Raw genomic sequence first — 20,042 nt, forward strand, 5'->3', positions numbered from 1 at the left:
ATGGTCTATAACACAACGGTACGGGTAATTCTGAATATTGTTCTTTATGCAGCTGAAATAACTGTTGTTGTAAAGCGTCTCTGATTATTTTTCTACTTGCTACGATCAAATCGGTGGGTCTCCATGAGTTCAAAAAATCACTCATTGATGTCTCTGAGATCACTCCACGTAATATTTCACACTGAATTTTGTTTGATTGTAATCTGATTAATTTTTTAAACTCCTTCAAATTTGCATCAAGAGCTCTATGATCATCGTCTATTTCTTCGTAATAATCAACGAAATTTTTTAACCAATCATGTGGAGATGGTCCAACAAAGGGCGGAGGTTGACCATGATCGCCACACATTATTATGGCGGTATTTTTCGTCAACAACCAATCAAGAAACATTTTTAATGTATCTAATGACACCGTGCATATCTCATCCCAAATAATTATTTTAGGTATATATTTTTCTCCCATCCGTTCAGGAGTCCATGTATCCCCGCGCCATCGGAAGAAACTATGATACGTACACGATTGTACTTGCCGCTGTTTCATCTCACGTGCAAGTCTATGTGTGGGTGTCAGCACGATTATATCTGAATTTCTAAAAACATTAATCGTTCGAGTTGTTTTGCCGCATCCACCAGGTCCATTGAGATATACTGTCTTATATCTGGTTATTGGATCACTCAACGATGGTGCTTTCGACATTTCTGATATTTTATTACCCTCACGATAAACATCTCTCATTGGAACATCTGCTGATTCTGTGTAATTGTGTAATAGTTCCTTTTTTATTCTCCACGAACCCCATCGTTCATCATTACTTGTAAATTTCATAACAGATTCTAAATATTTACTTGAAATATAAAACGAGTCCGTTGCGACTCTGACTGCGGTCTCAGGAAATCTATTAATCATCGATAATAAATTTATAGAAACATAAGCCAACATGGAAGATCTTAGATGAGTATATTGCGGGGATACGTCATTTATGTAACTAACGATCGTACCTAATTTTGTTCCGTCGGATAAATAAACACTCTCTCGATTTACAAATGTATTTTTCGCCGTTGTATCAGCGATTATAAAATCGTACTCGGCATCATCTAAAATTAATCGTGCGTGATGTCTTTTATAATCATATGCACCACCTTGAGTAAATTTACCTATAATTTTTCTACCGAGATCTTTTGCGGTTTTGAGTTTATTAGGAATATCGTCCTTAAACTCGCTGATAACTTCAGAATCTGACATGGGCAACCAAACTTTGGTCTGTGCATGATATGATATAATTGCCTCACTGACCACCAACGATGTCAGTATCATACAATCTAGCATATATCGCAACAAAACTATAGGTGCCCAACGTTTTTCACAAAAATGTCTACCAAACCAAACATAACAAATCTTGTGAAGATTTTCGTTAAACTCGAACGATTCAATACAGGCGAATCCAGTCAGATCAAAATCAGGTAATGGTCCATTAATTGCCACTCGCGTCATCTCGTTTGTAGGGTGACCAAATCTTTCAAAGTACGTAGAACAATCTCCGTATCCCAGAAAACTTCCTGGATAACATGCAACCATATCAACCGAAATAACATCATTGTAATTGTATTTGGTATTCCATAATCCGCCATGTCCATATTCGACGCAACTTGCGCGTACGTCCTCGAGTAAATCAAATCGTGTTGGTTTCCATGAATTTCGTTCTCTGGCGAAATGAGCCGCAACAGATGGAACGGTAAAACAATTAGTTAGTAATTTGTCAGTATTTTCCACGTGCTTGCACTGTAAAAACGTCGCAAGATTTTTCATCTCGTCATGGAGGAATTCTGTGCGATATATTTCACCGTTCGGTTTGACAAACTGATCAAATTCACCCTCCTCATTACTTTTGAATAACCATACCGATACAGGATCGGTTTTACTTATTTCGTTGATAAAATCAAACATACTCATATCTGCCACAGATAATTCTGTGGGGTAAAATCTAACAGTTCGATCACGTGGAAATATTGTTACTGCGTTAGTCCATGCGTGCGCGTTATGATCGATAATATTTATTGGAGCTCCTTTCGATTTATATTTCGACTGGTACAGTACTTCTCCCGTTATTGTTGCTACGGTTATTGGAAATTTTAATATTTTTCCTAACTCAGCAACATCTTTTATTGTAGCACCAGTATCCTTAACTGAATCAGCCCACGAGTTTATTTTTTCACGCCTTAAATCAGTTAATCCATTTCCACGCATCGCGTTTGTAAAGTGTTCTATTACTCGTTCAGCTACACAATTTAACCTTGAAAATTTCATCGGCGCTAGTTTATCAACGTTGGGTTTTTTATTTATCTCATAAATTCCATAAATAACTGCTGTTACAGGATACGCTCCTTCATAATACGGTTTATCAATACCTGTCAGTAGACCCGGTCTGGAATTTTTACTTAATATGAGTTTTATTATTACCAAGGACAGGATCATATTTGTCACGGATAATCCAACTATCTGTTTCTGTTAATACAATAAATTTTACTCTGAAGAAATATTTTTGATTGCCCTCGTATTCAGCGATGTAGTTAATGATAGTTGCCGCTCGCTTGTCGTTCATTGTGGCGTCCGTGACAGTGTTGCGTATAATCTTGAACGTTGACCATGTATGAGATGCACCATCCGTGTAAAATTCTTTCTTAGCGTCATGAATTTTCGAGATCAAACTTTTATTTTTCGGATCAACCAGATCTCGTACTGGCAAGTCAGAAGATAATCTGTCAAGGTTGAATTTATACTTAACAGGCCTAGTTTGGGATAATCTCTCAAACTCGTTCATATAATTAAAACAAATATTTAAATAAAGAAAATTATATATATATATACAATGTCCCAATGTAGATGGTTGATGATCGGCTCAGTAAATCGATGCAACAAATCCTGTAGAAAGGAATTTTGTTGGATGCACTCACAAAACATACGACGAGGAAGTCTAGGACCAATACCATGTCTACGGTGTGGTATTGGAGTGCGAGGAAAGACAGAATTATGTGGAAAGTGTGGCGGGAAACGGTTCAGAGAGCTTAAAAGATATCATGACAAAAAAAATAATAGCGGTGAAAACGCTATAAAATCCGTGAAGGATTATATATCAAGATTTCAGACAAACAATGATTTAAACATATAATATTATTATAATGGAGCAAAATATATTTGTCCCACATCCTGTCATAACAAACTATGAATCAAATATTAATGGTATCATCAGACACCGCAAGTGGAAGAGACCAGTTGGTTGTATTAATAATGTTGGTTATCTTAGATTTACAGTTGGGAAGAAACATTATTTGTGTCATAGATTTACGTATGAATGTTTCTTCGGAGTGATCAATGATGGTCTTGTTATTGATCATATTGACGGGGACACTCAAAACAATAATTTATCCAATTTACAAGCTATCTCTCACAGCGAGAATAATACACGCGGTAATACAGGAAGATGTAAGACAATCGGAAAGAGGGCGGTAATTTCTACAAACATAGAAACCGGTAAAGAAATTATGTTTCGTTCGATGCGTTCAGCTGCGACATATTTTGATATTCACTCGCGTTCAGTACAAAGAGTGGCAGATAATATAACCAGATCTGCTCTCTCGAAAAAATATAAGCAGAAAATTACATTTCAGTATCAATAACTATCATCACCACATTATTAACTATCATCACCACATTATTAACTATCATCACCACATTGAATTAATTTTTTTAATTTATGTCACAGAGGTCCTCCATACACTACTGAATTTTTGATTTAAGGGGAGATTACTTTGTAATATATAGTTTTCTTCGTAGATGGTTGGTTTTTTATGATCGTAATTAGTCAGTTTAACTAATTACATCGTATAGTGCCGACGAACCTAACTCATTAGACTCATAAGTATTATTTATGGTTTTTAAATATTTTCCCATCATACAACACATGATAATATTATTGATCCGTAGGAAGTTGTGTGTGAAACAGAAACCGTTACTCATTGTAATTGACCTGCAGTTGTGTGTTCACTGAACTTACAATTCTGGAAAGTTCTTTGACTGGTGCATTAATGCTACTGTTATTATTGATTTTCGGTCTGCTTAGGAAACCAGCTACAAATACAGAAACTATTATTCAGAAACTGTTATAAATACAGAAACTGTTATAAATACAGAAACTGTTATAAATACAGAAACCGCTACAAATACAGAAACTGTTATAAATACAGAAACTGTTATTATTCAGAAACCGCTGTTTAGTGTAAATATTGGTTCCTTAGCTATATAGCTAGCTATATATTAACTTCCGAAACATATGTTCGTAACAATGTTTGATAGCTCGATCAGTATGGTATTGGACTGTGGCGCTCGCGGTCCAGGATCAAACCCCCATGGCTGACAATTTGTCGGTGGTGCGCATAATTGCGATTTTTATAATAGTGGGGGGAACCGCAAGAACCCCTCCGCTCAGCAAATTCACAAACCACAATATTGACTTGTGGTTGATACATATTTTCGTATCACCCACTGGATTAATTATTGTGGGTGTGATTTTGCTGAGCGTATATGTTTGTACTGTCCTTAGTTAAGTTATATGTTTGTACTTCATTCATAATCTGAGCTCGCTAATACACTCGATAGGGGCTCTTCATTCATTGTATATAACCATTTCATTGTATATCATTCATTTCATTGTATATATCCATTTCCTTAGTTAAGTTATATGTTTGTGCCGTCCAAGCATAATCTGAGCTCGCTAATACACTCGATAGGGGCTCTTCATTCATTGTATATAACCATTTCATTGTATATATCCATTTCCTTAGTTAAGTTATATGTTTGTACTTCATTCATAATCTGAGCTCGCTAATACACTCGATAGGGGCTCTTCATTCATAATCTGAGCTCGCTAATACACTCGATAGGAGCTCTTCATTCATTGTATATGTTGTGCTGTCCCTGAAACATCCCGACGAACTCGCTAATACACTCGATAGGTGTTCTAGGGATATTTTTTTTATTTTAAAGATTTATATATTATATAATGAACCATGAAAATATCAATGATGTAATTGTCGCTATTAAAAAATTAAAAAAAGATGGAATTAATATATCTGATGAACTTAATCCTGAAAAAATAGTTTCTGACTTTGAGATTTTACAAGAACGTAAAACCATGGGGACACACACACTATCATCTGAATACAGGCTCATGAAACGGATTCAATCGGCAATGTTTCAGTCGCTAGCTACCGTAGAAGATGATCATGTGAAGGAGTTCGTTCCTCTTTCTACCGCCGTAGAAAGAATTAAGTCGTTATTATCCCACGAGTATGAGGCAAAGAAAACGATTAGTACTCGCATAAGACTATTAAGAAAAATAATGTTAGATCGTGAAACGATCCAAGGTAACCCCGTTACTGGTGAAACGATCCAAGGTAACCTCGTTACTGGTGATAATGAAAATGAAAGTTTTGGTAACTGGGGTCCAAGTCAACGCTGACCACGTGTATTGGTAGTCAAAATCAAGAAAGTTCTAACCTTGTCAAATTTGTTCCTAATAAATTTTATTTATTAATAATATTATTTTTACTGAATTAATTTATTTTTTTTTTTACTAAAATCAAGAAAAATGCACGAACTACTTGATTTTGACGGGGTAGTTGGTAGTCAAAATTAAAGAAAAATGCACGAACTACTTGATTTCTGACGGGGTAGTTGGTAGTCAAAATCAGGAAAATTGAGCAATTTCGTTGTATTTTAGTAAAAAAAAAATAAAAATCTCAGTAAAAATAATATTATTAATAAATAAAATTAATTTATAATAAATAAAATTTGTTAGGAACAATTTGACAAGGTTAGAACTTTCTTGATTTTGACGGGGTAGTTGGTAGTCAAAATCAAGTAGTTCGTGCATTTTTATGTTTCTGAGGGGGTAGTTGGTAGTCAAAATCAAGTAGTTCGTGCATTTTTATGTTTCTGAGGGGGTAGTTGGTAGTCAAAATCAAGTAATTTGTACAATTTCAGTAAAAATCAGGAAAATTAATAAATATTGTTTTTTTTTGTGATAGAAATTTTAATTTTACTTTCATCGACTAGCTTTTTTAGTTGCCTGGGCCGATTAATTTGTACCAAACACAAATTTGTGCTAGTAATAATAAAATATTTTTTTAAGTTGATCGAATTTGATTCTGAAGATCTACGACAAAAGTCCTTAGACAGGAATCCTTAAGACGGAAGTCTTTACGACGGAAGTCCTTACGACTTTACATACAGATTTATTACAAGCTCTTCTTCACGTATGTCAATCAAGCGATTAAGGTGGTCTGTGAGTTTAAAATTGATTCGTGTTAACATATTATTGTGACACCGCAAATACACGGGATTAGTTGGTTCTTGCACGATTAAATTTCCAGGGGGAACTTGTGGTGTGAACGTGTATAGGATGTATCCTTGTTGAGCCTGATTTGATCTTCCGAGATCTATTTGATAGCTGCCATCGATTACGTCACAAACCAGATTGACCGCGACCGTCGGTGTTATATTAACGATCCGCGGAGATACGTGCCTTCCACCGCCGTGTGGATCATTATCATATCTGAGAACAGTTGAAGGCGGAATTAATTTTCTCCATGCATCGAGTATTTTAGGAAAAAACTCATCAATGACATCACTGACAGATTTTCTTAACTCGGTTACACTATACCCGGGAAATTTATAATTTGGTACATCGGCTTCTGTTATTTTATATTTTTCTAACCACGCCTTTGCATCAGAATTTTTAGGTGATTTTAAAAGACTAACCATCGCCTGAACTATTCGGTTATTAAAATATTCCATGTCTGATATAAGCCGATTTAATCTTTCCACACGCGTGATGATTTTTTCACGCGATGACGCTGATATGTCAAAAATATGTTCGTTAAAATATTGATTTAGTTGATCTAGTTGTTTTTTACACTCTTGATTGATTTCCTGAAAATATGCAATAATATCACTCCGATCAAACCTCACATCATATCCCCACTCCCCCTGATTTATAAAAGACCATATCTCAATATCTTCGCGAAAGTAAAACTCGCCAAGCATCGATTTACTTTTTAAAATACTTAGTAACACCTCGTATGATGGATAAATTTGATGATATAATTGTCTATCCGTGACATAATCAGACTTTTTCGGTTCTGGTGGTATCGGTGTTATCGGTGGTGATATTTCAGGCCATCCTAGCACGGATCTGATTGAAGATTGATAAATATCAACGGCATAATCAGGCGAGTTTATTTCAACCGTCGAGGACAACGTCGGCTCATGAACGTTTATTGATATTTTTGATTCTTTTCCCGTTATTGATTTTATTCTACGCGCAAATTCCTCACCGATCTCTTCAATCTGGTAACTGCCGGTTGGTATTCCAACAACAACCCAGTCAGGTGTTCCATCGGGTTTGTTCTTGTTAGTAAATACAAGCGAATTATTTGCTGGTGTACCATTAAATGATTTTGATCTGATATTTGGCCAGCTGTAATATACTCGTAATTGTGCTAGTGCTATTTCTTTTACTGGAATTGCAATAGGAAAATTAACACTAAATTCAGGATTAGTTGAACTTACCGAGATCATCGTTATCTTTGGCGGAGTTGTGTTGGTCACGATCTGCTGGAGTAATTCTGTCATTATTGATACTTGTATCTTTAATACCTTCATCGTATATTTTGGTCATCATTGAAAATTCGAAATCAGATATAATTCCATCACTGAGACTCGCTGATAACAACGAGGATAATTTCGAGTATGCTACCGTCGCTGTATGTAATTTTATTTTGTAATCGGATAATTTTTCGTTCGTACAAGTACATATTTTTTTTGTGATGATACCAAGCACACCTGCAATAGTTGTTGCTGCTGAAATACAGATAGTTACAGCTACTGGTGCCATCGTTGTCAACGCTGATAATATTACACCGGTTCCAGCAACAACAGCGGATACTGAATAAACAATCACATCAACGATAACCAATCGTCGTCGATATTTTTTTACTTTTACTGTATATTGATCGACTTGATCTTTTAGCGTCGCCTGCCATTCACGCGCTTGATTGTATCTGTATTGTGCACCGTCCATATATATTTTTATGCCGTAACCAATTGAGGTGTTTCAGCTACAAATTCCAAACACCACCAGAAGGATGTTGCGGTTAATTTCTTATCAGCTGCTTCCAGAATAAATATTTCTTCGGTTCCGATATTTAATACAACAGATACAACCCCGGAAAACCTGTCTGTGGAATGACGCCATGGAAACGTTGTAAATATTTCAAATTTTGCAGCACTGAACACAGACAACCTGTACACGCCAGTGTTTGTTGCGGTATATTTGATGGTATTATTTTGTTTTGACCATGTTGCAAATCCCGATGATACCGTGCATACGATGTTTGTAATATGCCCGGGAGTTATTCCAGCTGAAATTTTAATCAAATTGGTTTTACTGACAATCTCAGGAATTCCCTCTACGACGTCTTGCTGTGTTTGTTTGATCGTGTCTAGGTTATTTTTGATATCAACGAGTTTCATGTCAATGGCGCGTGGAGTACCGAAGAATTTATCTATAGATTCATCGGTTTTTTGAAAATTTCTTCGAAATCTTCCAAAAGCGCCCACGTGAACATCATATTCGGCCCGTAACGTGGATAATTTACCGTCTACGGTGCCATAGTTGACGTCGACGTATTTTTTTGTTGCTGCGTCTTCGTCAGATGTTGGATCTCTTAAAACTACTATTTTGTTCCCGTTCATGCTAAGTTCACCCATCATTGTGTCACCGGTGTTTCTCACGCGATTAGCAACACTTTTTGCAATTTCATCTCTGATGGTTTTAAGTGACATACTTGAATCTCTGATTCTACCACCGTCAGTAAACACGGGAATATTATCTGTAACTGCACCGAGTACTCGCCGGACTATATCATTCCATTTGATATTGCTGGTTTTTAGTTTACCATATCGATCCTGAAAAATAACAACTTCATCTGGGTCAACTCCAGCCAGGTTCATGATATCAGCGAGGTCATCCTTAGTCACATACTTCGACAGATCAACGTCGCCGAGCTTTTTCTTAACGCGTGAAGAAGATCTTCCGTAAATATCAACCATTATAATAAGATCCGTTGTTTAAAATGCTTTACGCGCAACATATCGGTTGCTTGTATAATCGTGCACGACTTTATGTGGTGGCCTGGATGATTTTGATATAGCATCGAGTACATTAATTACTTCACGGCCGCATATTGGCGGATCTGTCATTGTTTGTGTGGGTAGCGTTGAATACCAAACTTTGGAACCTCTAGTTGTTGCGTGGAGTGGTGCGACATACTTGATAAATTCAACAGGTGGAGCTAACCCGTACGAATCAAAATAAACAATTCCACGCGGATCAACCGCGTATGATACCCAATGAGTACCGGGTCCGGAACGTTTGTCAAGATTAATAATACCTGTTTCTTGTTTGTTTGGTTGTTTCGGTAATTGATCTCGCATAAAAACACCTCTAAAGGCGGATATTTTTAATTTTTTAGCAGCATCAAGTAAATCAAAATTTGATGCTGGAGCATCTAACGAAATGATCCTGGAAGCCTTAGGCCTCTCCCCCAACGAGATCCCGGTAATCTTAGACCGCGCCCCTTTTTTTTGTATCCCTGCCCTGTTGCTTTCTTTAGTGCCATTCCAGCGGCTGTTCCAACAGCACCTAACGCGGCCGCTTTTGCTACGGCTGGAGCAGCTGCAGCTATTAATGCCGGAATGGCCGCAAGTAGTGGAAATATACCACCCGTTTTAACCATGTCTTTGATGGCGCTCGGGGAGAGATGAAATTGAACTCCAGTTTTTGATTCTAGGGCTTTATTGAAATGTTTAATCTGATTATTTGTCAACGATAATTTGTTTGGACCACCACTAATATGATCTCGTTTTAGTGATATTTTAGTTCCGCATTTGTTGGCGGTTTTTGATTGAAGCTTTTTTACCTGACCCGGGGTCAGAGTAACATTAACATTACTATACGACATTTTTATATAAAATATATTTTTCTAAATAGCACGATTAAAGATTTTCCACCGGTGCATCAACGACCCTCATTCGACCACTGCCACCTTCAAGTAACATGGCCTTGTCGCTAAGTATGACCGCGATCGCTCTGTAAGGACCATAAACAACTGGTGGACCAGCCGCGATTTCTGGCAGGGCATTAACACGAGCTCGAAAGTGTATATCAACAACAGATTGTTTGGATAAATCAAGATGTTCTAGTGAAAAATAATAAATCGGATATAGACCTGTAAAATCTAGTTGTGATATTTGCAACCCGGTATCTATATTTTGATCACGTCCCATGAATGACATTAAACGATGATATGCGCGCGCTACATGATTTTGTGCATAATTTAACAATATATCCTCGGATGGTTCTTGATGTCCATTTATCCGTAAAGAAACTTCACTAACTCCAAGGTTGTCAAATATCATATGTGAACGTTGTTGATTATTCGTCCGAGCATTATCTTGTAGTGCAATAAAAATATGTCGTGGTGCAGAAACACCCTGTTGTGATGCTATATGCCATGTAAATAAACCATTAATATCGCTTTGAGCAGCATCTGTGGTTACTGTTAACCATGATAGCAATGATTTACCGCCTTGATCCATAAAAGATAGTAATTTTTGTTCCTCAGTAATAGATGGAGTCATTACTGGCATCCACAATGAAAGTTTTGGTATATTTACTTTACCCTCGGCAACACCAGCACCTCGCCAGATTGCATCATTATCATTACCTTTTCTTACGAACACAATTGTGTGTTTAGCTCCAAAGATGACTTTTCTAACATTTCTGCAAAATCCAAAGATGTGTGATAATGGAATTGCACACGAAAAATTTCTATCATCTCCCGACAGCGCTGCTCGGCGTGTTGCAAATCCTAGGTTGTAAGTCGCATTAACGCTTCCTACAATATCAAACTCAGCAGCTGGTCTGTCTGCGTGCTCAAAATCAACTGGTTGTGGATTAACCGCAGTATTTTGTGGTGTCCGTATTTTAGTATATTGAACATGATCAGCGTTGTTGGTAATATCCTTGGCAAACATCATTGTTGGACCGGCTGATCTTGTAAAGTCGTCAGAATATCTCGCTAGACCAATTATTGTTGTAGCAACATCAACATCCTTCTGAACTGATTCAATATTTTTTCCATCAATCATGTATGTGGCGCTATCAAACAACGCCATGATCCCGTTGTTGACAAAACCAACACGCAAATTAGCACCATATGGCGTATTAGCTACAACATTCGTTACAAGTCTACCTTCTACTTCAATAAACGCCTCAGCGGGCAAGAAATATCTACTTGTATCATGAACCTGTAATTCGATTCTCCCCGGATGATTTGGTTGTCTTGCGTCATAAGAATAAAACTGATAATCACGTACTGACTCGTACTTAAGGACAGGTGCCTCCATATCAAATGCTGGGTCTGATTCGCGCCTGAACATTTTATTATAGTTACCATTTTTCCAAATGATGATCATCGTCGACGAAGACCGCCCCCTGCTATTAAATTTGCTGTTATATTTTTTTCCGCTTCTTCAGATATCGCCGCTAGTTTTTGATTTGCAGCCTGATTTATTATTTTACTGACATCTGCAGGCATCACCTCAGTACTTGCCAGTTTCACCGGTGGTTGTTGTTTTCGTCGCAATAATCGTGCTAATCTTTCTTTGATCGCCGAGAACGCCTTACCAGCAACATTGACAATTGCACCAGGAGCTTTATCACGAACAATATCAATAGCCTTCATCGATAATTGTTTTGCGACGGGTGCTACTTTTGGAGCTATCCTCGTGAATAATCCCCGAATGACATCACCAAGTCCATTTCCGTAAATAACACTATAGATTGGTAATCGTGAGTTTACCGCTCTAACCTGTGTGGGTTTACGATGATTATCATGCACAATCATCTTATTTTATTTACCATTTATCTAACAACTAGTCATCAACGAGCTCATCAATAAGTTCTCGGTAAACGCCGATATCCATGATACCACCTTGAAATAGTCGCCGACAAATATCAGCTGCTTCATTGGTTATTTCTGGTGAATTATTTCCAGCTCGTTTTCCTCCTATGAGAACTTCTAACCGTGACACGTCATTGATGATATTATCAGGACATAAACCAGATCCTGTTTTAGGTTCATCTTGAGGTGTTTTAAATACTGGTGGTTGCATTACCGGAGTAAGTACTTCAGTGGTGTCCGGGGGTGAACCTTCTCGAAATCCATGTGGTGAACCTGTCGATGTAAATGTCATTTTCGGTGCAGAAATTTTCTTCGAGGAGGGTGATTTAAGTGACTCTTTAGCCTTTTTAATTTCCGACTTCAACCTTTGCTGTGGCGAAGAAGATTGTTGTTGTTCTATTTGTTGCAGAGGTGGAGGAAGCTGATACTCTTAGGACTCTCCTTGTTCTGGTTGTTCCCGTCTCTCTCTATAAAGTCTTTTTACTTCTTCTTTAAGTCTTTTAAATTCTTGACCTCTAGCTTGTTTTCTGTTGTAATATACGCGATATATCCATTTAATGAAATTATCATCACTTGTTTTTTCATGACCGGGTTTTAAAAAATTAGATTTATTAGATATATTTTTTGATATCATCTCAGGTAATCTCTCTCTTTCAGTTTTTCTAATTTCCTCAACAACTCCTTCGTTAAATTTTGCAATTAATTCTACGTTTTCTTCTGCTGTTTTGGGTTCAGATGCAAGTTTTTTTCTCACATCGGCGACTTCAGTACGAAGTTCTTTAATACCTTCACGTATTTCCTCATCAACACGTGGAGGCAGAGCTGCAGCTATGCCAGTTGGAAGGTCTCGTAAAATCTCCCTTGTCTGTTTAGTTCTTCTTGCTATTTTTTTTTATACCGGAAGAAGATCTTCTTTGATGACAGTTGTAACTTGTTCAGTAGCTGCAGTGACGGGTTTAAATAGTTTTTTAGTGTCCTCTTCATACTCAACTTTTGCTTCTTGCTGCGCTTGCAGATTTTTTCTAAATGAGTCTCTGACAGGAAGAAATTTTTTAATTGCTTCTAATCGTTCTCGAGCTGTTCTTGCAGTATGAGATTCTGGATGTACCATTTTATTATAACATAATAATTTAATTAATATCAGCAGAAGAGGAATACAGAAGTTTGATGATATATTATAAACACAGAAAAAACATAAATCCCAAAATAGAAAAACCACCATCAGAACTTGAATATTACTTGAAACATAGAACAAATTCCGAAGATTCAGATGAAGATGAAACAGATGAAGATTCCCATGATTCAGATGATGATTCCCAAGACTGATAGCAGCAGAGAGGGCTCGTCTACAATTCTGTTTGGGACAAACAATAATCGTAGACGTGGTAATTGACCTCTATGAAGGGTCACTATTTTTTTTTGGTAAAACACAAGGGTGACCATTCCCCTAAGTGGTCTGTTCACCCTCTCTGCTGCTAAAGAAAAAAAGAAAATTAAGAAAGACACAGCTCAGTGAGGTTAAAAAATCAACGTTGAGTTTTGATAACAGAACATTTTACCCTAAGGTCATAATTTCACCTGAACGGGTCGTTATTTAACAGGACATTAAAAAAGGGTCAGTTTTTAAAGGCACAATAGTGCAGCTGAGGGTGAATTTTCTTGCAAAAATGTTGGGACATTTATGTATATCAACTGATTAAATACTATTTAAAAGGCAATTCTGGGGTAATATAAAGTACGTAGGGGTTCTCGTTATGAAATACAAGCTCTCTGAAATCTTCGTACGTAGAATAACGAATATATCGTCTCCATGTTGAAATCTCGCTGGGCAGTGATCGGCAGATCCCGAATGAATAACACACACAATTCCGGTGACCGAAATTTGCATAATTATAGGCCACATTGTAAACACTGAAGATGATGACGTAAAACACAAGCACGCTTCGAGACCGCCCATAATGTCAACAACGGTGAGTACGATCTCCTTCTGATCTCGTTCTTTTCTTCTTATCCTTGTCCTTTCTAATTATAATTTTGAGAGGAAACAATGAAATATATGTAGAACTACTTTTATAATTATATTTCAAAGTTTTTGTGGTACGAGAATAATTTAAATCGACGTGTTCTGTACAGTATTGCAAAAACCCACAGGTACTCACTCTATTTCTTGCCCAGTAAAATTCGTACTCCCTCACGTCCCCACCACTCACTTTTATAAATGAAAAGCATCAGGATATTTAAAAATGCTCAAAAACTGAGTAATTTCATTCATCAATTTATAAATTCTAACCAGATTGTCACCAGTGGACCCCTAACATCCATCTTTCTGACGTTTCAAACAAAGCGGAAAAGAATTTGTGTGCTTCTCCAAGTTACTACTTTACATAACACAAGGTTTTAAATAAGCTTTTTTTAAAAAAAATCTGCGACTAGAATATGGAATCCAGGTTCAAAATTCGGGGCCAGATCATAAAAAAGTACACACACACACACAAACGTACAGTCACTTGTCAGTTGAAGTTTGACCACAGCTTTATTCTTGCACATGTTTATTGGGTATTATGCACACTGAGTAAATAGACACACAGACTTTGCTTTGGTGCCCATTCGAGGAAAGTAGGGGCCCTTTTTAAATTTTGGATCCCCACCCCACACAACACTTGACCTGATCCAGCCCAAAAAAACTTCCATCAAATCACAACCTCTCATGTATTAAATTTTGATCCAAAGTTAGCACTATATTCCTATAAATTTGATAAGTAATCATGAATATATTAGTTGTCAAATTATGAAATACTTTTACATATTAAAATTCATTAGATAGACTTAAATCAGCTCACTTTCATGCTCAATTTTAGAGCGACCTTTAAGAGGAAGAGGGAGAGGACGGATGAGATATGGAGCAAGAAGTTGAAGAACCAGATGGGGGAGAGGAGGAAGACATGCTGTGCAGCCTAAAAACTGAGCTGACCAAGCTCTACACATAGTTCAGACAAGGCAGACAAGAATGAGGGTAATTGTTTATTTATATCTTGCAAAACAAGTATTGATAGATATTGAAAAATGTTTGGTACTAAGTAACTTGGCAAAGACTCTGTATGCATGAAAATATTAAGATTCCTTACCACATATATAAATGTGTGCTGATTGTTGCAAAATGATTTGTATCTAATACAAAGTTTTCATGACTTGTACATGTGAATAATATTCCATTCGTCTGATCTCCAGGTAGGGATCATAATGTACAATCAATATATAAAATTATTTCTAATTTCCTGTAGTGAAACAAGCTTACACTATCTCCCCTTCTTTGTTTCTCATTACACCTCAGCCACTATGGATATTGTGATCCAAAGCAGTTAGCTCATTCCTAATCCTGTACACAGGAGGGATGTATGAAAATCTCTTGGCACTGTACATCATGATCTGCTGATGAAAAACTTTCAAGCTCAGTAGTGCTTCAGCAATTATCGAAAACATGTATCTTGTAACATGTGTTATTTGTAATCTGCTAACAGATTAATACAATTGTTAAATAATCATTACTGTTGGTAATTTTTGCATACATAAAATCTTTACTTAAGTGTTTAATGATAGAGTGTCATGGAATTGTTTATACCTGATGTGCATGTATTATACCTGAAATTACCAAAGACTTGAGAAGGAGAGTCACTATACATGTATCATGTGCACACATCTTATGAATTCTAACTTATTCAGATCTTCAAAGGTAAATATATACAGTAATTTATTATTTAGTTGAGAATAAAAATATCTAAAGTGGTTTTCACATTTTGCTTTTAAATACCATGCAGTTGTTGCAATCCTGAAATGGCATACCTGAAATTTAAGTAATACCCACTGTTTAGGAACCTTTGGTCCAAGAGCACCTGTGCCAAGGTTTTCAGCACTTTGGCTTCCTTCTTGGGATCAACTTCATCAAGCCAAGGCTTTGTCCACTCTCCATTCTCCAGGTAAGGTTCATGAAGACATTTATTAATGCCTTGGCCATGTGAGAGGCTCTACTCATGTGTATTGGTGATGTGATGTAGGACACTTCTCAAGATACTCTGAAAGAATGCCACAATCAATACCTTTAGCACCTAAAGCTGGTCTCTTTCGTCATGGTGATCATAAAGCAAAAGCTACATTGTAGAACTGGCTAATAGTTAACGTAGCAGGATTTAAATTTTGCTCAGATCATTGTTCCTTCAATATTCCTCATTACTCTGACATTTCAAATAAATTGCTTTTAATAAACTACATACCTAGAAGATTTGGTGATGAATATATATATGGATAAAATATACATTAAAAGAAATCAGAAGATAAGTATTATGCACTGTAATTTTGATTTCATACAAAAGTATACAATAGCAAATGTTTACATATATGTTTCAAATAAAAGGACTGAAAACTCACAAAAAATTGTCCATAGCTGCTAGCAATCTTGCATGAAAACCAAAACTGGTTCATGTCCTGGGACCATTGTAATAAAGCCATATTATCCATTTGTTGGCAACCTTGAAAAGTAGGTAGATAAAATAAAGTTAAAAATGCATGAAGAGCAATCATCAAAACAGAAACAGCTTTTCAATTCCAAAAGTTTTATAACAGTAAAGAGTGAAAACCAACAAGTCATTTAATTCCCAAGAATAAAAAATGAAATTTAAAAAGAACTTACAGTATTGAAAATTAAATCCCAAATAAGTTATATCACCAGTCCTAATGAATAAAGGTCTAATGAACTGCCAGTGGTTTCCAAAAAAAAACTTCAACTGTTATCTTAGTATTTTGTTTTTAAATTAAATTTGTCTTATGTGCATTCATCATGAGCTAAGTGGATAGATGGGAAGAGGGTGTTAGCAAGAACTGCATGTGGGACATAGATACATGTATAAATGGCAAATGGCATAAAGAAAACATATGAGGCATGTAGACACAATTTCAATATACAATCACTGGTCCTCTAAGTATTGAGTGCGGGGAAAAAACAGCTGTGATTTTTGGGTTAGCCAGCACAGTATACTGGAACTTTTTTGCATAACCAAAACAATGACAGTTCAAATTATGCCTTTTTCTATGCATCAAGTGGCAGAGTTGAAATACCCAACCCCACTTCTGAGAAAGCGAAATTAAAGGCTTTTTTAGAACTCAGACTCAAACTAAGAAAAGCATGAAGTGGGAACTCAACATGCTGGTAGTTATAATAATGTCCTTTATCAGTGTTGGATTTGTTACATCATTGCTTTCAGCAGAATGACAATTGTAAGACAACCCCCACCCACACACACAAAAAATCTGCAAGAAATTTGTCATTTTTACCTTCCTGATTCAGTAGCAAATACTTCAGATACTGAAGGTGTCTTCATTCTCTCAGTATGTTGCAAAAGCACTTGGCAGGTGTTGATGTGAAGCATGAAAATGTACTGGCCATCAGTTCTGTATGCTTGGGTTCATCTTTTGCTATATTCTTTGTAACTTTGTAACTAAAAATATGAATTAAATATTCATTTGTATTATAAGTTATGTTTTAAATCTGTTTCTGTGCACTGTGTTAAACAATTAGAACTGAAATACTTCATTTAAGTAAGAATACATTATAGATCTGTAAAAAAAATCACATCAGTAAAACTAGCTTGACTGCAACTCATAACTTTAACTGATAACAATCTGCCAGCCATATATTCTGGTAGCACTACAACATCCTTTCCTATCATGACTAGATATCCTTTTGTAATTGTAGTCAATAGAGTGCTTTATAATAGATTTACTAGTAGTTGAAAGATGTACAATAAAATATTATTATTTGTTCCATCACGTTTACATGACAAGCTTATTAAACTTTTATGCAAGTAATGTGCATGTCACATTAACCTAAGGTGTGTGTGTGTGTGTGTGTGAGAGAGAGAGAGAGAGAGAGAGAGAGAGAGGGATAGAGATGATATAAATATTGATAACGCTTGTAAATTTATCTAAGTTCCCTCGCTGAATTTAAAAAACCTGTCTCACGAAGATAATTGACCGGTGTACAAAATGACCTTTATGAGCACGCTGTTATAAAAAATAAAAAAATATATTCCACCCCAACATACAATACAGTCACCGAGTGAAATATTGATCAGCCGATCACATCTATTTTGGGAATATTACAAAGCAAGTCCTTGTGCAAACATTGTATTAATAAAACAGTGTGCTTTCAAACATACATTAGGAACAAGATATTGAAAAATGGAGAACACTTATACATAGACATCAAAGGCACTTGATTCTGGGGGTGTATCACTATCATATAACACAGACCCCTACCTGTCCAACAACAACTTCACCATTTCAGTGTCTAATGCCAGTCCTAACTCTTACATCAATGCTCTCCATTGAACAAACTGGTCCCCAAGACGAATCCTTGATAAGTCCCGTTCGGTTTCTTCCCGGAAAGCGACAAGAGCGGACGACCTTTACGTTTTTGACTCTCACGTGTGTCCGCCATTTTTGTTTATAGTAGATATTTAAATTACAACCACGTGACTCATAACCCGCCCACTTGACGAAGATGACGTATAAGTTTTTGTGGTCACGTGAGGCTTCCGTAACAGTTCGTGACCTACAAGTTTCAATTAAAGCGGGTCCCCACAAAAATTCATTTTCTCTCGTTTTTTTATCAATTGCCCAATTTAATCTTCTCAAACTCTAGTTTTTTTTTAATTATTTCAGCTTATAAGTCGACACATTTCACTAGTTACATGATCTGTAACATTCACAAAATTACAGCCACTCTGCACTATTGTGCCTTTAACGTGAAATTTTGATCACGTTGAAAAATTACCGACCGGGTCAGAATTCAACGAGGGTCAAAATGTGATACTACATCTGGGTCGTTATTTAACAGAACATTTAAAAAAGGGTCAGATTTTAACGTGAAATTTTGATCACGGTCGTTGAAAAATGACCCGGCGGGTCAGAATTCAACGAGGGTCAAAATTTAACACTACACCGGCTCATAATAAATTCAAACCACTATACAGAAGACGAACACAATACAGCAGAATCAATTCTAAAAAACATAAAAAAATTAGACAAAACGGAAATAAAATCAGAGCAGGGAAATTCGATGACATATACATGATAGGAAAAAACATATACAAAAAGGAAGAGATAAAGCGAGGCATGCAGAGAAACATGACAAAACTAAAAACCGAACAAGGAAACACATTAGAAACCAAAGAACAAATCCTTAACCATGCTAAAACTTTCTACACACAACTATACCAATCCCAAAACATAGAATGTCATAAAATACAACAATACTTAGACAACACAACCACACCTACCATAGATGAAGATGATAAAGAACAATGTGAAGAACCTATATCCCTCACAGAAATAAACCAAGCCATAGATCAGCTTAGTAAAAACAAATCACCAGGGTTAGATGGTCTTACCCCAGAGTTCTATAAAACTTTCCAAACATCCATAACACCAATCCTGCACAAGCTATACAACAATATCCAGTCGCAACATGAAATGACCGAATCTATGAAAGCCAGTTTAATAACTTTACTATATAAAAACAAAGGGGACAGTACAGACCTAAAAAACTGGCGCCCCATATCACTACTAAACACAGACTACAAAATATTAAGCAAAATACTCACTAACAGAATCAACAAAACACTAGGTAAAATCATTAATTCGAACCAAACTTGCGGCGAAAAAGGGAGAAATCTAATAAATAATATTTTATCAATACAAGCCACACAAGAATACATGGAAAACAAAAACACTCCTGGGGCGATTATACTAATCGACCAGGAGAAAGCCTTTGACCGAATAGAGATAAATTACATCGTAAAAGTGCTAAGGAAATTTGGCTTTGGAACGAACTTCTGCAGCTGGGTTACCACCCTATACAATGGCATCAATTCTTCCATCCAAATTAATGGGGCGCGAACAACACC

At 36.4% G+C, this 20,042-nt stretch overlaps 2 long non-coding RNA genes across 3 annotated transcripts; one reads left to right on the plus strand and one right to left on the minus strand.

Moving 5' to 3' along the window:
- The first annotated feature begins 14,004 nt into the window (after positions 1 to 14,004).
- On the plus strand, positions 14,005 to 16,154 carry LOC149771558 (uncharacterized). The gene is made up of 3 exons (XR_016418220.1): positions 14,005 to 14,054; positions 14,943 to 15,097; positions 15,954 to 16,154. It is a non-coding gene; the product is annotated as an uncharacterized LOC149771558 (long non-coding RNA).
- On the minus strand, positions 15,089 to 19,469 carry LOC149771559 (uncharacterized). 2 transcript variants are annotated; one of them, XR_016418218.1, is made up of 4 exons: positions 18,394 to 19,469; positions 17,410 to 17,573; positions 16,507 to 16,607; positions 15,089 to 16,154 (listed from the first exon to the last, which is right to left on the minus strand). It is a non-coding gene; the product is annotated as an uncharacterized LOC149771559 (long non-coding RNA). The 2 variants fall into 2 exon arrangements; XR_016418219.1 differs by having other exon boundaries at positions 18,448 to 19,468.
- Positions 19,470 to 20,042: the final 573 nt, after the last annotated feature.

This window comes from Sinohyriopsis cumingii, unplaced genomic scaffold (genome assembly GCF_028554795.1).
Source record: "Sinohyriopsis cumingii isolate HCF-2022 unplaced genomic scaffold, ASM2855479v2 utg001779l, whole genome shotgun sequence".
Lineage (NCBI taxonomy): Eukaryota > Metazoa > Mollusca > Bivalvia > Unionida > Unionidae > Sinohyriopsis > Sinohyriopsis cumingii.